General features: G+C 46.7%; 1 non-coding gene across 1 annotated transcript; it reads right to left on the bottom strand.

Moving 5' to 3' along the window:
- Positions 1-3067: 3067 nt before the first annotated feature.
- Positions 3068-3143, bottom strand: trnat-ugu. The gene has a single exon. It is a non-coding gene; the product is annotated as a tRNA-Thr (tRNA).
- Positions 3144-4690: the final 1547 nt, after the last annotated feature.

Below are 4690 nucleotides of genomic sequence, written 5' to 3'. Positions count from 1 at the left end.
GTTCAACCTCTCTTTCGTATCGTCTGAGATCCCCAGAGATTGGAAAGCTGCCGCGGTCATCCCCCTCTTCAAAGGGGGTGACACTCTAGATTCAAACTGTTACAACAGGGTTCAATTCTCAGGCCGATTCTATTCTCTGTGTATATCAATGATGTCGCTCTTGCTGCTGGTAACTCTAAGATCCACCTCTACGCAGACGACACCATTTTGTATACATCTGGCCCTTCATTGGACACTGTGTTAACAAACCTCCAAACAAGCTTCAATGCCATACAACACTCCTTCCGTAGCCTGCAACTGCTCTTAAATGCATGCTCTTCAATCGAACGCTGCTTGCACCCGCCCGCCCGACTAGAATGGCTACTCTCGGCGGGTCTGACTTAGAATATGTGGACAACTACAAATACCTAGGTGTCTGGTTAGACCGTAAACTCTCCTTCCAGACTCACATTAAGCATCTCCAATCCAAAGTTAAATCTAGAATCGGCTTCCTATTTCGCAACAAAGCCTCCTTCACTCATGCTGCCAAACATGCTCTCGTAAAACTGACTATCCTACCGATCCTTGACTTCGGCGATGTCATTTACAAAATAGCCTCCAACACTCTACTCAGCAAATTGGATGTAGTCTATCACAGTGCCATCCGTTTTGTCACCAAAGCCCCATATACTACCCACCATTGTGACCTGTAGGCTCTCGTTGGCTGGCCCTCACTACATATTCATCGCCAAACCCACTGGCTCCAGGTCATCTATAAATCACTGCTAGGCAAATCCCCGCCTTATCTTAGCTCATTGGTCACCATAGTAACACCCACCTGTAGTATGCAGGTATATCTCACTGGTCATCCCCAAAGCCAACACCTCCTTTGGCCGCCATTCCTTCCAGTTCTCTGCTGCCAATGACTGGAATGAACTGCAAAAATCTCTGAAGCTGGAGAATGTTATCTCCCTCACTAACTTTAAGCATCAGTTGTCAGAGCAGCTTACCGATCACTGCACCTGTACACAGCCCATCTGAAATTAGCCCACCCAACTACCTCATCCCCATATTGTTATTTATTTTGCTCATTTGCACCCCAGTATCTCTATCTGCACATCATCTTCTGCGCATCTATCACTCCAGTGTTATTACTAAATTGTAATTATTTTGCACTATGACCAATTTATTGCCTTACCTCCATAACTTACCACATTTGCACACACTGTATATAGATTTTCTATTGTGTTTTTGACTGTATGTTTTGTATATCCCACATGTAACTCTGTATTGTTGTTGTTTTTATCGCACTGCTTTGCTTTATCTTGGCCAGGTCGCAGTTGTAAATGAGAACTTGTTTACCTGGTTGAATAAAGGTGAAATAAAAAAATAAAAATAAAAAGTGAATTGCAGTTACGGGGTTGTGAGCTGAGCATATATAATAATAATAATAATAATATGCCATTTAGCAGACACTTTTTTCCCAAAGCGACTTACAGTCATGCGTGCATACATTTTTTTTTTGTGTATGGGTGGTCCCGGGGATCGAACCCACTACCTTGGCGTTACAAGCGCCGTGCTCTACCAGCTGAGCTACAGAGGACCACCCATACGGCAGCTTTTAGTGGCCAATGAGGAGAATTGGCATTGAGGGTGTTTTCTGAGGTAAGCTAACACATGGGGGTAGCATCACTCAGTTTGCTCAAATAGAAAATAAACCAACAAACAGACGATACATTCTGGTTTGGGTAAAGACACACAGCCACAGAAATGAAGACAAAAATAAACAGCCTTTTCCAGGAAAACGGCTAAACAGCCGAAAGTGCTGCTGGTGCTGGTGCCATCGGAGGAAGGCTTGCAGTGCAAGTTAGATTGTTTGAGACTTGGTGACACCTCCATTTTCAACATATCCTTTCTCTGCACTTTAATACAGTTTTAATTCAGCTTCAGGAGGGTTCTGCCCAACATATATTTACAGAATTCTCAGATGTTTACCGTTCTGATGCACACAATGCACTCATAATGACACATTACATCATCAATAAATACATACTGTATGTGGAGACACTTTGTGATGTATGAAGACACTAACCCGGGCGCTTATAAGAAATCCTGCTACGCCCTCAAACGAACCATCAAACAGGAAAAGCGTGAATAAAGGACTAAGATCGAATCTTACTTCACTGGCTCTGATGCTCGTCGGATGTGGCAGGAATGCAAACTATCACGGATTACAAAGGGAAACCCAGCCACGAGCTGCCCAGTGACGCGAGCCTACCAGACGAGCTTCAAGGCAAGCAACACTGAACCATGCATGAAAGCACCAGCTGTTACGGACGACCGTGTGATCACGCTCTCCGTAGCCGATGTGAGTAAGACCTTTAAACAGGTTAACATTCACAAGGCCGCAGGGCCAGATGGATTACCAGGATGTGTACTCCGAACATGCACTGACCAGCTGGCAAATGTCTTCACTGAGATTTTCAACCCCTCCTTGACCCACTTTGTAATACCAACATGTTTGAAGCAGACCACCATAGTTCCTGTGCCCAAGAACGCCAAGGTAACCTGTCTAAATGACTATCGCCCCGTAAATCTCACATCTGTAGTCATGAAATGCTTTGAAAGGCTGGTCATGACTCACAGAACACTATCATCCCAGACACCCTGGACCCACTCCAATTCGCATACCGCCCCAACAGATGCACAGATGACGCAATCTCTATTGCACTCCACACTGTCTTTTTTCACCTGGACAAAAGGAACACCTACATGAGAATGCTGTTCGTTGACTACAGCTCAGCGTTCAACACCAAAGTGCCCTCCAAGCTCATCACTAAGTCTTTCTTAGAAGGGAGTTGTCAGCATGAGACAGCATGTGTTATTCTATTACATGGCTACACTCAACACTGTGCTCACGTGATCACCCAGACACTACACGTGGCGTCATCAATGACCACAAGGAAGCCAGTGACTGTACTTCTTCTTGTGCGACCACACACACACACACATTTGACATTTTAGTCATTCAGCAGACGCTCTTATCCAGAGCGACTTACAGTTAGTGAGTGCATACATTTTTTTATACTGGCCCCCCGTGGGAATCGAACCCACAACCCTGGCGTTACAAGCGCCATGCTCTACCAACTGAGCAACACGGGGCCATACACACGCACGCGCACGCACGTACGCACGCTCGCGCGCGCACACACACACACACACACACACACACACACACACACACACACACACACACACACACACACACACACACACACACACACACACACACACACACACACACACACACACACACACACACACACACACACACACTCTCCTGGTCCCACTGGCTGTGAAGTCTTGGCTGGTGAGTGAATAATTTATGTTAAGACTACTGAGCAGGCCTGGCTCCCGGCAGCAGAAACCATAGAGGCGGGCCCAGTCTGACCCCAGGAGCAGCCTGGTAACCCAACACCCCATCACATCGGCTGCACAGGATCCAATGTAATCGCCCCAGTCTCAGTTACCATGGGCTCAGCTCAGCCCTGTTAACCTGTTGCCAAGTCATTGACAGGTGACGGGGTCAAAACACCACTGGCCACCTCTGTCATGGTCCTGGCAGCCGAGGGAGACCAGTTGTCTAATGGCTAGCTGTCCATCATAAAGGAAGTAGTGCCTATGCTAAACGGTGTCTCCCAGCTGTGTTCTCTACTCCAAGCGCCTGAAACTAGAGGCTTAATTGCTGAATGAAGCTCAATGCCCAACACTAAGAAACTTTCCTGGCAAGCGTGTGTGGCACTTTTGCAAGGGGGCAATAATTCTAAACCAACTGCATAGAAAAAAAATATGAATTATTACTTAGCTTGTTGGCTTGCAGGATGTATCTTGATCCCATCTTTAAGGTTTAGCTGAATATGCAGTCTGAATACAGTGAATGCAAACTGGTTTGATATGAATTGGGATCCTATCATAAAATAAATTAAATCAAATGTGTTTCCACTTTGCAGGCTACACTGTAATGTGCCATTTCGTCAGGGGTCTGTTGTGAGGTTGGCATTAAGACAGCCAGGTCCCAAGTGTCCTGGCCTCTACCCTCCCTCTCCCACTCTCTATCTATGATGGACAGATCTGGTTACTGTGTATGTGGTGCCACACCAATCTGTGCTCCACTGTCCTGGCCTATCGCCCCGCTGTCTGGAGTCTCTGGACGCTGAGGCCTTTGATGCTCCCGTGTGTGTCCCGTGGCAGTACTGGCTGGAGTGTGTGTGGAGTTGGACTGCTCAGAGCCTTATCAATGTCAGGAGGCTCTGCCAGGCACTCCACACGGCCTTGTGCTCTGAAAGACAGGCCCTGCATGGCCCGAGGAGCCCTAGTGTCAGAGTTGACAGTGGAGGTGGTGTCAGGACAAAGACTGGTGCGCTGCACATAAACAGGCTAAGGCAATACACACAGCATCTGCCCAGCATTTAGTTGTTGGGTCAGTGGCTATGTATAACACCACCCTTGTTTTGTGTGGTTTTTGTAGAGCGACTAAAAGCAATCTGTCTCACTCTCCAAATGTCATGAAGATTACGTTTGTTTGTCATCATTTTAAGAGAATACGGGCAGAAGTGTTGATAAATCCCTGGAAATAATGAGTGAATGTGAAGGGAGAGAGAGAGAGAGAGAGAGAGAGAGAGAGAGAGAGAGAGAGAGAGAGAGAGAGAGA

Source organism: Coregonus clupeaformis, chromosome 16 (assembly GCF_020615455.1).
Source record: "Coregonus clupeaformis isolate EN_2021a chromosome 16, ASM2061545v1, whole genome shotgun sequence".
NCBI classification, from domain to species: domain Eukaryota; kingdom Metazoa; phylum Chordata; class Actinopteri; order Salmoniformes; family Salmonidae; genus Coregonus; species Coregonus clupeaformis.
The sequence above is the reverse complement of the archived record's forward strand: the minus strand, read 5'-3'. Positions and strand labels throughout refer to the sequence as shown.